Raw genomic sequence first — 19,570 nt, forward strand, 5'->3', positions numbered from 1 at the left:
CATCCAAAGAAGGGTGTACCAGGTAATCTCCTACCTGAGAAATTTGGCAAGCCAGCTGTGCTGCCTCCGGAGGAAGCTTACTGCTCTGAATGGAATTAGCCAAGGTCTCTGACCAGAAAACCATTGCTATAGCTACCCACGCTGCAACGAAGGAAGGACATAGAGCCGCACCTGAGACCTCGAAGACAGATCGAGCCAAATTTTCTATCTGGCGGTCTGAGGGATTTTTAATACATGATCCATCCGGCAGGGATAGAAGGGTTCTGGATGCCAGGCAAGAGACTGGCAGGTCTACTACAGGAGACTCAGCACAATCTTTTCTCAGATCAGCTGAGAAAAGGGCACTTCACCTCAAGTGATTTTTGTCCTGTAAAGCATTTATACGGTCGCGCCCTGTGCCGATTAACTATATCCCGAAAATCTGGGTGAATGGTGAATGATCTATGAGGACGTTTAGCTTTTTTGAAGCACACAGCGTGATCCAGCACAGAGCTGCAGTCTTCATAAACCTTCAGAGTTTGGTTGTCAATCAGAGAATCAACCGTCCTCTGAAAGTCTGGCAAATCCGTATCTTAGGCCTCGTTCACACTTCAGTCATTCATTTTCCATCATAATGCGTCGTTTTGTGAAAAAAAAAAAACGGATTCTGCGAATTTGCCCGCAGGATGCGTTTTTTCCCCTCATAGACTTGTATTAGCAACGGACCGCGACGCATGGCCACACGTTTCATCCGTCGTGCACTGGATCCTTCGGAATTTGTTGACACGTCGTCCGGAAAAAATATACAATGAAACTTTTTTTTTGTCTGCGTCGGAAAAACGTGCCACGACGGATCCTGCGGCATACGTAGTTGGCTAGAATGGAAGCCTATGGACGCAGGATCCATCGTGGTACGTCACTATACTGAATCCAGCGCTGGATTCCATTTTTTATACTGAGCATGCTCCAAATCAGTGTTTAGTAGCCAATTGGCCAGACAGCCCCAAATCCATATAAACCTGCAATGTGGCTTCATTCCTAAATGTGCCAGCAAGAAGCATATAAGCAAGAAGCCTGCCAGGAACCTGCCTGATGGATAGATGCATAGATGGTCACAATATTTGCTATAACTCCTTCCATTTCTGCCACTTGCTCTAAACTTTCTATTATTTTCCAGTAGCAAATCACATTTGGGAGCCTCCCATTTGGAGGTATTGAAAACGGATCCGTCAAAAAACCGGATGAAACGGATGGAAAAAACGGATAAGGATACTTTCACACTTGCATCGGTATGAGTCTGTCGCTAAGCGTCGGCGCGACGTACCGACGCACATTGTGAAAATTTGGCACGTGGGCAGCGGATGCAGTTTTCAACGCATCCGCTACACATTGTAAAGTCCCGGGGAGGAGGGGGCGGAGATCCGGCCGCGCATGCGCGGTAGGAAATGGCGGATCCGACATACGGAAAAGCGTTATATTGAATGTTATTTCTTGCCGACGGTCCACCAAAACACGACGCATCCAGGGCGCGACGGATGGCCATCCGTCACAATCCGTCGCTAATACAAGTCTATGGAAAAAATGCAGGATCCTGCAAATTTTTTTGCAGGATCCTGCATTCTCAAAAAACGACGGATTGTGACGGAAGATGAAAAACGCAAGTGTGAAAGTAGCTTTATTAGATGGATGTAACGGATCCGTTTTTTTGACTGAAACATCTAGCGGATCCGTTTAAAAACTGGATCCGTTGCATCCGTTTTACACTATTTTTGACGCATCCGTCGATACGTCGCGCTGATGGATTGTGACGGCCACCAGACGGAAGTGTGAAAGAGGCCTAAGGAGTCGTCTGAATCATACTCGGAATCAAGTTCGTTACCAACATCTGAAGAGGGAGAACGAGAAACTGAGCTCAAGGACGCCATGGTACATACCCCGTACAAAGTATACGTTTCCTGGACGCTTGTACGTTTCTAGATTGTGTGTGGCCCCTGCTAGCCAACTGTTCCCGTGTAGGAGACAGTCCCTCTGCGTCAGACGTGCAAACTCCACGATCCCCAGAAGGAACCCTGAAGGATTCAAGCGGTTTGGCTAGAGAAGTCATAGATTGGGACAGATGAGACCAACTCACGGGGACAAATGACACTGGGCTCAGTGTCAGCGGGGGGCTCTTGAGCACATTTGGGGTCACAGGCTTTGCAGAGTGGCAAACTCTGATCTTTTGGAAATGCAGACTGGCAGGAGTTTCATGAAGTGAAAAAGACTAAGAGTCTTATGGGACTTTTTAGGTGCCCGAGGCTGGGACATGATGTACTTCTATGTGCCCCTTTAGTCAGGGTTCCCACAGAGGATAGGATACTGAAAGGGAGAGAAAGCTAATGGCAGCGCTCTTTACCCAGGTCCTGTGTCCCAGCCAGGAGAATCACACTCTGCGTCGCTATCTGGGCAAGCAGGACGCTTCCTGAGCATCCAGAGGCCCTGTCAGATTGTGACAGGGTGTAGGAAGATGGCCAATGAGATTTCATGGGCTACTCTCATTCAAAACGAGAAGTGCCCAAAAAGTGGGTGGGTCCACCAAAATGCGTCATAGCAGGGCGGAGCTTCGGCCTGTGCAAGGACAAAGCCAGGGACTAAATTTATGCCCAAGCAACGGAAAAAAAAACGCCCCCTTCTCCCCCCAGGAAAAGTCTGCTGCCTGTGCCCGGACTGCTCAGAGTTCCCCCCCTTCTCAGCGTTTACCAGGAGAGGCTGGAGATGTCCTTCGGACGATGCTGCAGGTACCTTCGAGGTATACAGGTACCTCTGTTGTGCAGCTGCTGTCGCTGGTGATTTTTTTGGACAGTGCAGGGATAAGGTTAACCCCTTCATGACCCAGCCTATTTTGACCTTAATGACCTGGCCGTTTTTTGCAATTCTGACCAGTGTCCCTTTATGAGGTAATAACTCAGGAACGCTTCAACGGATCCTAGCGGTTCTGAGATTGTTTTTTCGTGACATATTGGGCTTCATGTTAGTGGTAAATTTAGGTCAATAAATTCTGCGTTTATTTGTGATAAAAACGGAAATTTGGCAAAAATTTTGAAAATTTCGCAATTTTCACATTTTGAATTTTTATTCTGTTAAACCAGAGAGTTATGTGACACAAAATAGTTAATAAATAACATTTCCCACCTGTCTACTTTACACCAGCACAATTTTGGAAACAAAATTTTTTTTGCTAGGAAGTTATAAGAGTTAAAATTTGACCAGCGATTTCTCATTTTTACAACGAAATTTACAAAACCATTTTTTTTAGGGACCACCTCACATTTGAAGTCAGTTTGAGGGGTCTATATGGCTGAAAATACCCAAAAGTGACACCATTCTAAAAAATGCACCCCTCAAGGTGCTCAAAACCACATTCAAGAAGTTTTTTAACCCTTCAGGTGCTTCACAGCAGCAGAAGCAACATGGAAGGAAAAAATGAACATTTAACTTTTTAGTCACAAAAATTATCTTTTAGCAACATTTTTTTTATTTTCCCAATGGTACAAGGAGAAACTGAACCACGAAAGTTGTTGTCCAATTTGTCCTGAGTACGCTGATACCTCATATGTGGGGGTAAACCACTGTTTGGGCGCACGGCAGGGCTTGGAAGGGAAGGAGCGCCATTTGACTTTTTGAATGAAAAATTGGCTCCACTCTTTAGCGGACACCATGTCACGTTTGGAGAGCCCCCGTGTGCCTAAAAATTGGAGCTCCCCCACACATGACCCCATTTTGGAAACTAGACGCCCCAAGGAACTTATCTAGATGCATAGTGAGAACTTTGAACCCCGGGGGGCTTCACAAATTGATCCGTAAAAATGAAAAAGTACTTTTTTTTCACAAAAAAATTCTTTTAGCCTCAATTTTTTTCATTTTCACATGGGCAACAGGATAAAATGGATCCTAAAATTTGTTGGGCAATTTCTCATGAGTACACCGATACCTCACATGTGGGGGTAAACCACTGTTTGGGCACATGGTAAGGTTCGGAAGGGAAGGAGCGCCATTTGACTTTTTGAATGAAAAATTATCTCCATCGTTAGCGGACACCATGTCGTGTTTGGAGAGCCCCCGTGTGCCTAAACATTGGAGCTCCCCCACAAATGACCCCATTTTGGAAACTAGACCCCCCAAGGAACTTATCTAGATGCATATTGAGCACTTTAAACCCTCAGGTGCTTCACAAATTGATCTGTAAAAATGAAAAAGTACTTTTTTTTTCACAAAAAAATTCTTTTCGCCTCAGTTTTTCATTTTCACATGGGCAATAGGATAAAATGAATCCTAAAATTTGTTGGGCAATTTCTCCCGAGTACGCAGATACCTCATATGTGGGGGTAAACCACTGTTTGGGCACACGGCAGGGCTCGGAAGGGAAGGCGCGCCATTTGACTTTTTGAATGGAAAATTAGCTCCAATTGTTAGCGGACACCATGTCGCGTTTAGAGAGCCCCTGTGTGCCTATGCATTGGAGCTCCCCCACAAGTGACCCCATTTTGGAAACTAGACCCCCCAAGGAACTTATCTAGATGCATATTGAGCACTTTAAACCCCCAGGTGCTTCACAGAAGTTTATAATGCAGAGCCATGAAAATAAAAAATAATTTTTCTTTCCTCAAAAATGATTTTTAGCCTGGAATTTCCTATTTTGCCAAGGGTAATAGGAGAAATTGGACCGCAAATGTTGTTGTCCAGTTTGTCCTGAGTACGCTGATACCCCATATGTGGGGGTAAACCACTGTTTGGGCGCACGGCAGGGCTCGGAAGGGAAGGCACGCCAATTGGCTTTTTAAATGGAAAATTAGCTCCAATCATTAGCGGACACCATGTCACGTTTGGAGAGCCCCTGTGTGCCTAAACATTGGAGATCCCCCACATATGACCCCATTTTGGAAACTAGACCCCCAAAGGAACTAATCTAGATGTGTGGTGAGGACTTTGAACTTCCAAGTGCTTCACAGAAGTTTATAACACAGAGCAGTGAAAATAATAAATACGTTTTCTTTCCTAAAAATAATTTTTTAGCCCAGAATTTTTTATTTTCCCAAGGGTTACAGGAGAAATTGGACCCCAAAAGTTGTTGTCCAGTTTCTCCTGAGTACGCTGATACCCCATATGTGGGGGTAAACCACTGTTTGGGCACACGTCGGGGCTCAGAAGGGAAGTAGTGACTTTTGAAATGCAGACTTTGATGGAATGGTCTGCGGGCGTCACGTTGCGTTTGCAGAGCCCCTGGTGTGCCTAAACAGTAGAAACCCCCCACAAGTGACCCCATTTTGGAAACTAGACCCCCCAAGGAACTTATCTAGATATGTGGTGAGCACTTTGAACCCCCAAGTGCTTCACAGACGTTTACAACGCAGAGCCGTGAAAATAAAAAATCATTTTTCTTTCCTCAAAAATGATGTTTTAGCAAGCAATTTTTTATTTTCTCAAGGGTAACAGGAGAAATTGGACCCCAGTAATTGTTGCCCAGTTTGTCCTGAGTACGCTGATACCCCATATGTGGGGGTAAACCACTGTTTGGGCACATGTCGGGGCTCGGAAGTCAAGTAGTGACGTTTTGAAATGCAGACTTTGATGGAATGGTCCGCGGGCGTCACGTTGCGTTTGCAGAGCCCCTGGTGTGCCTAAACAGTAGAAACCCCCCACAAGTGACCCCATTTTGGAAACTAGACCCCCCAAGGAACTTATCTAGATATGTGGTGAGCACTTTGAACCCCCAAGTGCTTCACAGACGTTTACAACGCAGAGCCGTGAAAATAAAAAATCATTTTTCTTTCCTCAAAAATGATGTTTTAGCAAGCAATTTTTTATTTTCTCAAGGGTAACAGGAGAAATTGGACCCCAGTAATTGTTGCCCAGTTTGTCCTGAGTACACTGATACCCCATATGTGGGGGTAAACCACTGTTTGGGCACACGTCGGGGCTCGGAAGGGAGGGAGCACCATTTGACTTTTTGAATAAAAGATTGGCTGGAATCAATGGTGGCGCCATGTTGCGTTTGGAGACCCCCTGATGTGCCTAAACAGTGGAAACCCCTCAATTCTAACGCCAACACACCCCTAACCCTTATCCCAACTGTAGCCGTAACCCTAACCACAACCCTAACCGCAACACACCCCTAACCACAACCCTAACCCCAACACACCCCTAACCCTAACCACAACCCTAATTCCAACCCAACCCTAACCCTAAGGCTATGTACCCACGTTGCGGATTCGTGTGAGATTTTTCCGCACCATTTTTGAAAAATCCGCGGGTAAAAGGCACTGCGTTTTACCTGCGGATTTACTGCGGATTTCACCTGCGGATTCCTATTGAGGAATAGATGTAAAACGCTGCGGAATCCGCACAAAGAATTGACATGCTGCGGAAAATACAACGCAGCGTTTCCGTGCGGTATTTTCCGCACCATGGGCACAGCGGATTTGGTTTTCCATAGGTTTACATGGTACTGTAAACCTGATGGAACACTGCTGCGGATCCGCAGCGGCCAATCCGCTGCGGATCCGCAGCCAAATCCGCACCGTGTGCACATAGCCTAATTCTAAAGGTATGTGCACACGCTTCGGAAAACGCTGCGGATCCGCAGCAGTTTCCCATGAGTTTACATTTCAATGTAAACCTATGGGAAACAAAAATCGCTGTACACATGCTGCGGAAAAACTGCACGGAAACGCAGCGGTTTACATTCCGCAGCATGTCACTTCTTTCTGCGGATTCCACAGCGGTTTTACAACTGCTCCAATAGAAAATCGCAGTTGTAAAACCGCAGTGAAATGCGCAGAAAAACCGCGGTAAATCTGCCATAAATCCGCAGCGGTTTAGCACTGCGGATTTATCAAATCCGCTGCGGAAAAATCCACAGAGGACCAGAATACGTGTGCACATACCGAAACCCTAACCCTAACCCTACCCCTAACCCTACCCCTACCCCTAACCCTAGTTCTAACTCCAACCTTAGTGAAAAAAAAAAAAATTCTTTATTTTATTATTGTCCCTATCTATGGGGGACAAATGGGGGGGGGGGTCATTTACTGTTTTTTTATTTTGACCACTGTGATAGATTATATCACAGTGATCAAAATTCACATTGGAACGAATCTGCCGGCCGGCAGATTCGGCGGGCGCACTGCGCATGCGCCCGCCATTTTGGAACATGGCGGCGCTCGGGGAAGAAGACGGACGGACCCCGCCAGGATCGGTAAGTATAAAGGGGGAGATCAGGGCACAGGGGGGGGAGATCAGGGCACGGGGGGGCGTCGGAGCACGGGGGGGGAGGGATCGGAGCATGGGGGAGAGTGATCGGTGTGCGGGCGGGTGGATCGGTGTGCAGGGGGGGTGGATCGGTGTGCAGGGGGGGTGGATCGGAGCACGGGGGGGGATCGGAGTGCGGGGGGGTTTGATTGGAGCACGGGGGGGTGTGATTGGAGCACGGGGGGAGCGGACAGGAGGACGGGGGAGCGGAGCACAGGACGGAGGGGAGCGGGCCACAGATCGGGGGGCTGGGGGGGCGATCGGTGGGGTGGGGTGGGGGCACATTAGTATTTCCAGCCATGGCCGATGATATTGCAGCATCGGCCATGGCTGGATTGTAATATTTCACCATTTTTTTTAGGTGAAATATTACAAATCGCTCTGATTGGCAGTTTCACTTTCAACAGCCAATCAGAGCGATCGTAGCCACGAGGGGGTGAAGCCCCCTGGGCTAAACTACCACTCCCCCTGTCCCTGCAGATCGGGTGAAATGGGAGTTAACCCTTTCACCCGATCTGCAGGGACGCGATCTTTCTGTGACACAGCATATGCGTCACAGGTCGGATTGGCACCGACTTTCATGACGCATACGCTGTGTCACAGGTCGGGAAGGGGTTAAAAATAGGGATTTTTGTGTACTCACCGTAAAATCCTTTTTACCGAGCCATTCATTTGGGGACACAGCTCCCACCCTGTTATTAGCTTATGCTTGTTTTTATAATCTGACATGCTATACTCTCATATATAATATGACATGCTATACGCTCATATGTTGTTATTGATCTCCTACTGCTTTTGTATACTGCAGAGGAGGAGAGAACGTTCTTTGTATCACTTAGTGTCAGTCTCCTAGTGGCAGCAGCATACACACACGGTCTGTGAGTACACAAAAATCCCTATTTTGCGCAAGAGGTAGACTGGGGCGAGAGACCCTTTCAAGGGGCAGATCTCCCCAAAACAACTGGCGAGCATGGCGAGTGTCGCCTCCCTGTACCCTCTCCTGCGATGCAAGGCCTGAGCTATACTAGGGGCAACAGTTCCCTTCAGGGCGCTGATCTCCCCACACCATCAACAGACGGGAACACGGAGTGTCGCATCCATGTCGCATCCCTTCTGAGCCAGGCCACAGCCTGACAACCTGCCCTGTGAAATCCTAGGAAAGCGAACCCTTGGGATACACAGCCTCAAGGCCACCCCCCAATAGCATCCGTGCTGCTCCCACTGCACCACCACTGATGGAACAGCAGTGCTGCAGGGAGCTGGACGGTCCCTCTCCTCCTCCCTCTCAAAGGGATGGTGGATTGAGGGTTCCTGCACCGTCCCTATTACAACTCTGACCTGCATGCAGAGTACTAGCTCTGCCCATCGCTTCCTCCAGGAAGAGATCCAGCGCTGCACAGATCATCCGGCAGTGAGTTTTTCATCCAGGGGGGGCTCCTGAGCACGTCGTGGTCACAGCAGTCATTTCAGTCTGGGCACAGCTAATTTAGTCCCTGGCTTCAGCCCTTGCTAGGCCACGAGCTGGTAATCTTTCCCCCTTCCGCGCGTAACTCCAGCGGTCCCACCCACCTGCCTTGCGCTGCCTCTCCTGTTCTCGGCGGCCATATTTCACCACCCAGCAGGCTCGGCATGGCACAGCAAGCTTCCTCTACTCTTGAGGTCCGGCGCTGCACGCTTGGGGACAGTACGTTCAGGTGCACAGGTCATGGGTAAGTGCTCTGCCACACTTCCCTCAGGCTTCCTTCCCATTTTTTCCTGTTTTTCAGCTGCACAAATAGCTTAGCTGCAGTATTTTGGGGGTTAACAAGGATACAGCATGTCTCTACCTAAAACCGCTGAAAAGACCACTAAAAGTGTTTTTCGCTTCATGCACCTCCGGTCAGGCTGCGTTACCAAGTGGGCATACTGCTCCGCTCTGTCAGGCTTGCGATCCCAAATGCACTCAGGAGCCCCCACCGTGACCGAACCCAAGGTGACCAGTCCCCCTGAGTGGGCCTGGTTACTTTCGCAATCTATGGCCTCTTTGACTAAGGTCATCGAGTCCCTACAGGATCCTTCCAGGACAATGACCGCTAATCCGTCCCCTACATCAGGGGAACCATCGGCCTGCAGGGGCTGTCCTCGCTTAAGGCACAGACAGGCATCGAGGAAGCGGGTACATAGCTCGCCCCCAGGCCCTCTGGAGCTTTGGCGTCCGTTGGCTCTGTTTCTCGCTCTCCCTCTCCAGGATTCGACAGCGAACGTGACTCTGAATCTGAGTCAGATGGGCCCATTGACCTAGAGTCCCCAGGTTATCAGGCTACTGTGGATAGTCTGATTGAGGCTGTCAACCAGTCACTGCAGGTTGACAAATAGCCTATTTCGTCACACTCGGATACTGCAGTGTCTTTTAAAAGGTCTAAAAGTTCTCATAGGGTGTTTGCCAATCACCCTGAGTTTCAGGACATAGTCCAGTGACATAGGGAGCACCCACACAAATGTTTTGCAGGTCAGAGATCGTTGGAGACTAGATATCCTTTCTCCCCCTGACCTCCGCAAACAATGGACGGAATCTCCTCCAGTGGATCTTCCCATATCACGTTTATCATCCAAGACTCTGCCGTCCCTACCCGATGGATCTTCCCATAAAGATCCCACAGATCGTCTGATTGACAGCCTCGCTCGTTCGATTTTTGAAGCGTCTGGCTCGGCACTTTTTCCCTCCTTTGCAGCAACCTGGGTAGCCAAAGCAGTGGCTAACTTGGCAGATTCCCTGCATAAGGCCAAACAGAAGAGTGATCTTCCTTCTGAGGTAGCGGAGTTGGCCAATCAAATTTCTTTGGCTGGTGATTATTTAGTAAATGCTTCCCTGGATGTGGCTAATTGTTCTGCGCGTACAGCTTCCAACGCAGTAGCTATTAGAAGGGCACTATGTCTGAGGAACTGGCATGCGGACTCTGCATCTATAAAGTCCTTAACATCTCTTCCCTTTCTCAGCGGTCGTTTATTTGGCGAAAAGCTGGACCAACTGATTTCGGACGCTACAGGTGGGAAGAGTGAATTCCTCCCCCAGCAGAGAGTTAGGCATCCTATCGGCCTTCAGCTGCAGACACGTTTTCAATCGTTTTGCAGCAATTATGGGTGGTCCTCGATGGCTAGTTCCCCCTTTTAGGGGCGCACCGCTCATAGGGACAAGAGTCCTCAGTCATTCAAACTCAACCACTCGAGGAAGGGCCGCCCCAAGCTGTCCAGATCTGGGGGATCCAGACCCTTCAGATACTCGACTGAATAACCTTGCCCGGATGACACCATCAGAGTAGGCGGACACCTACTCTTTCGCCATGTCCGGCTCAGTCGTTCACGACGAGTGGGTCAGAGATCCAATGTCCTTCGGGTGCAAAATAAAATTTTCTTCCCCTCCTCCAACCCGATTCTTTTCTTCCCGCTCACCTGAAGCGGGTACACGGGGTCGGGCCTTTTTCCAAGCCATCGAGTCTCTCTGCCGAGACAGTGTCATTACCCCGGTCCCAGAGAACAGAAGGTTCCAAGGGTTATATTCAAACCTGTTCACGGTACCAAGAAAGAGTTCAGTCAGACCCATCCTGGACTTAAAACTTCTAAACAGATTCGTCAAGAGTCCGAGTCTCTCCATCAGGAAATTTTCCAACAGATCTGCCTTCGCTGGGGGACTCTGGACATGGACCTGATGGTTTCTTGGTTCAATGCCAAGGTACCCAAGTTTGTCGCCCGATCCTGGGACCCGAGAGCCATCGGGGTGGACGCGCTGGGCCTCCCCTGGAGTCTCTTCCGTATCTGTTCCCCCCCTTCGCCTCATTGGGGGACACAGACCGTGGGACGTCCCAAAGCAGTCCCTAGGTGGGGACAACATGAGATCAGGCCCTGTGTAACCGCTACTTACAAGTGCGCCACCGCGGCCTGCAGAGTCCGCCTGCCCAGACTCACATCTGTGGAAGTGTGGGAATTATAGTGCTTCAAGAATGCATGCGGACTGGACGAATCCGCAAGCTTGCAGGCGTGCCTTGCCGACGCCTGGTGCATAGAACCCTCGATAGACAGGGAGATAGCCTTCCGTACTAGATGTCAGCCTATCATGGCCGATGAAACGGCTAAACCCTTCCTGAAAACGTCAGAAAGCCTTCCTCTTACAGTCAGGAAGCCCAAATAAAACGTCCAACCTTCGGAAGGACGCTGTCCTCGAGACGTATCCACTCAAAGCACTCACTTCGTCCAGAATATGTGGAACTCATTCCATTTTGTGGACTGGTGCCGAAAGAGATGAGGGAAGAACTAAGCCCTCATAACAGTGGTAATACAATACCACCTTGGTAACAAGGGATGGGGATGGCCTGAGGACAACCTTGCCTTGAAGGTAATAAGGGAAAAAAGTCTGAAAGAGCAGAGCAGCTAGCTCCGAAGGCTCGTCAGAGTGAGGATATTGCAGAGAAAAAAGGGCGACCTTCCCTGATAGTAAAGTCTGCCCAGATGAAAAGGAGTCTACTGTAAGAATCCTAGGACCTTTAAGGTCCCAATGATCTAACAGTATGCAATAGGGAAGAACTACGTGTGAAAACTCCCTGTGAGAAAGTCCCTACTTGCAGTTTTGCTGCAATAAGGTGGAAAGATACTAGCTCCGCAAACAAAAACGGACGTGGTCAGTGCAGATCTTGGAGGATCACTGGGGCCCTTTCTGCTTCCGAAAGGCTTTCATAAGTAGAGGAAGGGGAGTTATGGAAACTGGTACCACGGTAAAACCAGAGCGTGCAGTGCAATGGCTTTTGGATCTCGAGGCCGAACCACAAACTCAAATACATTGGCATTCAGTCTGGACGCCATCCGATCTACAACTGGAGAGCTCCAGCGAAGGCAGATCTGATGGAAGACTTCAGGGTGAAGTTCCCACTGACTTGAGGAATCCTGACGGCTGAATTTGTTTGCCGTCCAGAGTTCTACTCCTGGGATATATACTGCCGAGATTACCGAATGATAGATCTCGGCCCATCAGAGAATGTGATTTACCTCGGTCATGGCGCCTGACCGTGGGTACCTGCTAGATGACTGACGTAAGGCACCGCCGTGGCATTATCCAATTGAATTTGGATGGGGTGACCCGCCAGAAGGCAGTGGACCTGCTGTAGGACTACCGTTCGGATCTCCAGAGCAATGATAGGGAGAAGAAGACTGGCATTGGTAGTTACCAATAACCATTGAACCGGGAGAAAGGCCCTGGATGAAGAAGGAGCTCAGAGACTATTGTCTGTTTGACTTGCTGAAAACGAGCAGAGCGAAGGAAACCACTTCCATTGTCATCACCATTTTTCCTCAGAACCCTCCTAGCAAATCGAATGAAATGAGGGGATGAGTAATCAAGTGCGCGAGCTCCCTGTTGAAGGGCCATGACCTTGTCTCGAGGGAGAATTACCATGCTTCTGGAAGTGTGCAGGATCATCCTCAAAAAGGATATCTGCTGGGCTGGAAAAGAGAACTTGTCTAAGTTTAGCTGTCAGCCCAAGTGAGAGGGTATTGCAAGTGATATAGACGACTCAGCGTAGTTCTGGAAGGGCGGCTAGACAGTCGACCAAAAGGGCAGGACGAGCACGCCTCTAGGGTGCAAGAGAAACATGACATCCGCCATGACCCTTGCGAACACTCTGGGTGCGGTAGCAAGGCCGAAGGACAAGGTCGTGACTAGAAAATGCTATTCACGATTGGAAAAGCGAAAGAATTTTTGAAGAGGGTAAGCATCCCGAATGTCGATGGATGCCAGAAACTGCACCTTTTCCTGTTGAAGGAATGGCTGAGCGGAGGAACTCCATCCGAAGAAGGAGGACCTTGTCAAAGGTTGTTAAGAAGTTTGAGGTCCACGATCAGTCTTACTTTTCGTTCCCCTTTTTTGGAACCAAGATCCCTTAGATCTAGACTGTCCTGGACAACCCTTATACAATCCTTTGTCGGTCTCCTGCTCAAAAGATTTGATTGGCCAGCTGTACTGTCTTCGGGAAAAGGTTACTGGTGTGAATCAAGGTAGTTAAGGTCTCCAGTCAGGGGACCATTGCTCTAGCAATCCATGTTGGCTAGGGAGGATAGAGTGCTGAACCCGAAGCCGCAAGACAGAACGAACCAGATTTGTTATCTGACAGTCCATGGTATTTTAACCTGATACATCGGGCAGGGATACTGGTAGGTATACCACAGGAGATTCTACCCTGTTAATCTGCCAAGTGGCAGAATGCGCGGCTGCATCCAGCAGGTCATAGTCTCTTGCCATCACCGCTCTCTTTGACGGTGCAGAGATAAATATTAGGAACCCTCGATCCATCAACCTCTTAACAGGAAAGTGGAGAGAAATTGTCCGCCTTCTTGCATCATCCGCTAAATAGTGGTGATGCAGTGGGGGGTGCTCGTACGCCAAAAAGGGGTGGCTCTGTACATTCACAGAGTTCAGGTCTCCGGGTGGACAGGACAGGTTGTCTGGTGTTAGGCCTGGATGCAGAAGAGGATACATGGAGTCGACACTCCGTGTGCTTGTCTGTTGATAGTGTGGGGAGATCTGAGCCCTATAAAAGGACCATTCGCCCTTAATCAGACCAGACATGGCATCCCACGTAGAGGCTTCTGTCCAGTGAATCGCTTATCCGGACTGAATGGCAAATGCTCTACGAGGGAGTTTAGTCTACTTATGAGGAACACTGCGCAGTCTAGAGCAGAACCAGAGTCCTCGTTAATGTACCGAGATTGGTTGATGTTCTAAATAGGCGAGTCAGACTTCTCTGAAGCTCTGGCAAGTCGCAATATCCGATCCATATAGAAACTGCACCTTTTCAGAGCCTTGTTGACATCAAATCATTGGTGAGGGAGCAGGAAACGAAAACTTCCGTTTTCTTGAGTCGATGTGCTCCTTTAATGCAAAAAACCGTTGCCCCTGTGTCTGTATGTTTCTAGACGCCTGTACGTTTCTAGAATACTTGCGGCCCCTGATAGCCGACAGCTCCCATGTAGGATATGGACCATGTATAGCGGTCCTGCAAGCACTCCGAGCCACAGAGGGTACACGGAGGGATTCAATCTCTTGGTCAGAGAACTATGGATTGCTGTCAGTGACGAAGTCCACTGAGGGGAACTACAGGTCCTTCTCAAAAAATTAGCATATAGTGTTAAATTTCATTATTTACCGTAATGTAATGATTACAATTAAACGTTCATATATTATAGATTCATTATCCACCAACTGAAATTTGTCAGGTCTTTTATTGTTTTAATACTGATGATTTTGGCATACAACTCCTGATAACCCAAAAAACCTGTCTCAATAAATTAGCATATCAAGAAAAGGTTCTCTAAACGACCTATTACCCTAATCTTCTGAATCAACTAATTAACTCTAAACACATGCAAAAGATACCTGAGGCTTTTATAAACTCCCTGCCTGGTTCATTACTCAAAACCCCCATCATGGGTAAGACTAGCGACCTGACAGATGTCAAGAAGGCCATCATTGACACCCTCAAGCAAGAGGGTAAGACCCAGAAAGAAATTTCTCAACAAATAGGCTGTTCCCAGAGTGCTGTATCAAGGCACCTCAATGGTAAGTCTGTTGGAAGGAAACAATGTGGCAGAAAACGCTGTACAACGAGAAGAGGAGACCGGACCCTGAGGAAGATTGTGGAGAAGGACCGATTCCAGACCTTGGGGAACCTGAGGAAGCAGTGGACTGAGTCTGGTGTGGAAACATCCAGAGCCACCGTGCACAGGCGTGTGCAGGAAATGGGCTACAGGTGCCGCATTACCCAGGTAAAGCCACTTTTGAGCTACAGAGAAGCAGCACTGGACTGTTGCTAAGTGGTCCCAAGTACTTTTTTCTGATGAAAGCAAATTTTGCATGTCATTCGGAAATCAAGGTGCCAGAGTCTAGAGGAAGACTGGGGAGAAGGAAATGCCAAAATGCCTGAAGTCCAGTGTCAAGTACCCACAGTCAGTGATGGTGTGGGGTGCCATGTCAGCTGCTGGTGTTGGTCCACTGTGTTTCATCAAGGGCAGGGTCAATGCAGCTAGCTATCAGGAGTTTTTGGAGCATTTCATGCTTCCATCGGCTGAAATGCTTTATGGAGATGAAGATTTCATTTTTCAGCACGACCTGGCACCTGCTCACAGTGCCAAAACCACTGGTAAATGGTTTACTGACCATGGTATTACTGTGCTCAATTGGCCTGCCAACTCTCCTGACCTGAACCCCATAGAGAATCTGTGGGATATTGTGAAGAGAAAGTTGAGAGACGCAAGACCCAACACTCTGGATGAGCTTAAGGCCGCTATTGAAGCATCCTGGGCCTCCATAACATCTCAGCAATGTCACAGGCTGATTGCCTCCATGCCACGCCGCATTGAAGCAGTCATTTCTGCCAAAGGATTCCCGACCAAGTATTGAGTGCATAACTGAACATTATTATTTGTTGGTTTTTTTGTTTGTTATTAAAAAACACTTTTATTTGATTGGATGGGTGAAATATGCTAATTTATTGAGACAGGTTTTTTGGGTTATCAGGAGTTGTATGCCAAAATCATCAGTATTAAAACAATAAAAGACCTGACAAATTTCAGTTGGTGGATAATGAATCTATAATATATGAAAGTTTAATTGTAATCATTACATTATGGTAAATAATGAAATTTAACACTATATGCAAATTTTTTGAGAAGGACCTGTAGGTACTCTGGGATAAGCTGGGGTCGGTGGCGGAGGGCTCCTCGGATTGATCATGCGCCCTTAAGATCAGGGAATACTGGTCATGCACCTTTTAAACCAGGGAATACTGGTCATGCGCCTTTAAGACCAGGGAATACTGGTCATGTGCCTTTAAGACCAAGGAATACTGGTCATACGCCTTTAAAACCAGAGAATACTGGTCGTGTGCCTTTAAGACCAGGGAATACTGGTCATGCGCCATTAAGACCAGGGAATACTGGTCATGCGCCTTTTAAACCAGGGAATACTGGTCATGTGCCTTTAAGACCAAGGAATACTGGTCATACGCCTTTAAAACCAGAGAATACTGGTCGTGTGCCTTTAAGACCAGAGAATACTGGTCATGCGCCTTTAAAACCAGGGAATACTGGTCATATGCCTTTAAGACCAGGGAATACTGGTCATGCGCCTTTAAAACCAGGGAATACTGGTCATGCGCCTTTAAAACCAGGGAATACTGGTCATGTGCCTTTAAGACCAGGGAATACTGGTCATATGCCTTTAAGACCAGGGAATACTGGTCGTGTGCCTTTAAGACCAGGGAATACTGGTCATGTACCTTTAAGACCAGTGTGGCTTTAGGTCTGGTACTTCCTTACACGGGTACTGATGTAGTGCAAGGTGAGAAGCGTCAGAAAAGCGGGCAGAGCCGCCTTAGGGCGCCATAGTGCGGGCGCGGCTTCCGGGATGCGGCCTACACATCGGCCGAAGCCGGGGGCTAAATTTTTGCAGCCGGCCGGAGCGTTACCTCAGGGAGGTGGGCCACAGGGAAGTGGCTGAGGCTGCCTGTCAGCATGTGGATATCCCTCTGCAGATGGATCCACTCACCATCGGTGCGCGTCCCGGCATGGAGCCGCCGCGGATGTGGGTTTCAGCGCTGTTCTGTGCAGAGTGGACGGTGCAGGGATAAACCTCAATCCATCATCCCTTTGTTAGGGAGGTGGAGAGGAACCGTCCGCCTCGTTGTACCATCCGCTTTCACAGTGGTGGGACAGTGGGGGCTGCTCGGACGCCATAGAGAGGCCTCTGTACATCCATGGAGTTCAGTCCCCGGGTGGACAGGGCCAGTTGTCCGGCATTAGGCCTGGCTCCAGGAGAGGATACATGGAGGCGACACTCCGTGTGGTCGCCTGTTGCTGGTGTGGGGAGATCGGGACCATGAAGGAACCGTCGCTTGCCACGTTGCAGGAGAGGGTACGGGGAGGTATAGTTGCCGTGCTCGCCTGTTGATGATTCGTCGGAGATCGGAACCTTGAAAGGATCCGTCGCCCCCTCCCCGCAGAAGTGGAGTCCCAAGATGGCGCCCGAGATTTGCAGGGCTCTTCTCGTTCAGAGCGAGAAGCGCCTGAGTAGTGGGCGGGGCTCCAGCGATGGGCGGGGATTTTAACTGCGGCCTAGTCCGGCTGAAAAAGCCGGGGACTAAATTTATGGAGCGCCGGCGGCCGCGACGTAGCGCCTCTCCCCAGGGACCTGGACCGCACCTTCCCACGCAGGCAGCGTGAGGAAGAGAACTACTAACCATAATTTGCATAGTTTTAGGCGCTCGCTCAAAACACATTTGTTCAGAGCGGCCTATCACGTTCACTAATCAAAGTCATTTTATGTTTGTGTGTGTAGCCCATTCACTATCTCCATCTATCCCCCACCCCCTGAAGATGGCTGGACCATGATTGTAAATACATCATTGTAAATACACACCTGTACTTTGCATCTCCCCCTACCTTATTGTAGATTGTAAGCTCTCACGAGCAGGGTCGTCTTATTTTGCTTTAATTATTGTATTGTTAACGTTGTTACTTATGACTTTTGTGTTTGAAACTGTTAAACTGTAAAGCGCTGAGGAATATGTTGGCGCTATATAAATAAAGATTATTATTATTATTACTAACTGCCACCGAGCAGAGATGCAGCCTCCATTGCGAGAGAATAAGCTCAATCGATATCCCTTAGCCGGTGGATGGAGAGCGTCTGTGCATCTTCATATGTGCCTGCCACAGGGGACTTACGGCTACTGTGGGGACTACATGACGCCAAGGTGAGGGCTTGAGTACGGAGGAGCCCGGGAGATGCACATAAGAGCCCATACTCTATGGGCTCGCCATCTTACAGGGGGGAGATTGGGACCGTATAGGAACAGTCGCCCTAGTGTAGATTAGGCGTGCCCCAGTCGTCGCAGGAGAGGTACGGGGAGGTTTACTCGCCGGGCTCGCCTGTTGATGGTTCGGGGGAGGGCGGACCCTAGAAAGGAATCCGTCGCCCCCTTCACTCCGTTAAATAAAAATTTACAGAAAATAAAAACTGTGGGGTCTGAAAATAGACCCGTGTGCCTCCTACAGACACTAAGCAAGAACTGGTTCTCTGGGAGCCAGCAGGAGGTGTATACTGCAGAGGAGGAGCGAACTTTCTTTGTACCACTTAGTGTCGCCTCCTAGTGGCAGCAGCTACACCCACGGTCTGTGTCCCCCAATGATGCGAAGGAGAAACTACAGGTCTTCAAGCCATCAAAATCCAAGTGCTGACAACTAGTGATGAGCGAGTGTACCCATTGCTCCGGGTTTCCCGAACCCTTTAAAACCGCCATGCTATTATTCTGCATTTTTAGCGTATTCCTTTAGATGCCGTCAGGTTTAATGCCCAAAAACAACTTTTAATTAGAGCCAAGGTCTCAAAGTCTTGGCCTATAGTGAAAAAAATAAATAAATCGGAAATGTGTCATGCAACGGTGATAAAAGGACCAGATGGCAGGTTGGGGAAGTCGGAGAGGTGATTGGTGTAGCGAGTAATAGGGCTTTGGGGTTCTTTTTGCTTTGACATACATAGCCAGGGATCATACGCAAGTCAGATGCCAGAAAGTACTTCCTGCACCTGGAAACTCTGTTTGCATAAAACAACGATTTTTTAGATTTTCATCCCAACTTACATGTTAATCAGATTGGAGAGGGTCCGGGTCCGGAGATCACTTTGTGAGCGCACGCACAGAGCAAGTAAATGGGCTCAATAGAAGGTCTACGTATGCTTTAACAAAAGAAAGAGAAAATGGGAATGATAATTAGACAAAATAAAAGTATATGTAATAAAAAAAAAAAAAAACAATGAATGTCATGAAACATAAAATGAGACTAGACGTACACATGAAAAAAAAAGATGGAAGAACAAGGTGCAGTATTTTATTTTATTTCAGTGCTTTCATAAAATAAATAGGAGTTAAATAACCATGGTGATGGTGGGGGAGATACGGATCACAGGCAGGGGGTGTGGGGAGCATGATAACAAATCCTCTTTATGCACTGTAGACTTATAAAGCTTTTGGTTATATACAGAAACATCGACATCAAATATATACAGAACTGCAGCAGTCTCGAGTAACATGGAAGAAGGGCATTACTGGGGATGGGGGGCATTTAACGTGGTGACATCTGCTGAACCGACCTGTTCTCCCCCACCCTCCCTACAATAAAATCACCATTTAAACATCAAACTAAATGTCTCGCCATCACCCCAGTGGGTTCTACAAATCCATACTGGGATCTGTACCCAGAGTCCACGACGGCCTTTTTTTTTTTT

General features: G+C 48.3%; 1 protein-coding gene across 1 annotated transcript in view; it reads left to right on the forward strand.

Annotated features, from left to right (window-relative positions):
- The window catches only part of DYNC2I2 (dynein 2 intermediate chain 2), a 457,867-nt gene that overhangs the window by 79,129 nt on the left and 359,168 nt on the right, over nucleotides 1-19,570 (forward strand). The gene's annotated exons all lie outside the window — the stretch shown is intronic.

This window comes from Ranitomeya imitator, chromosome 2 (genome assembly GCF_032444005.1).
Source record: "Ranitomeya imitator isolate aRanImi1 chromosome 2, aRanImi1.pri, whole genome shotgun sequence".
NCBI classification, from domain to species: Eukaryota; Metazoa; Chordata; class Amphibia; order Anura; family Dendrobatidae; genus Ranitomeya; species Ranitomeya imitator.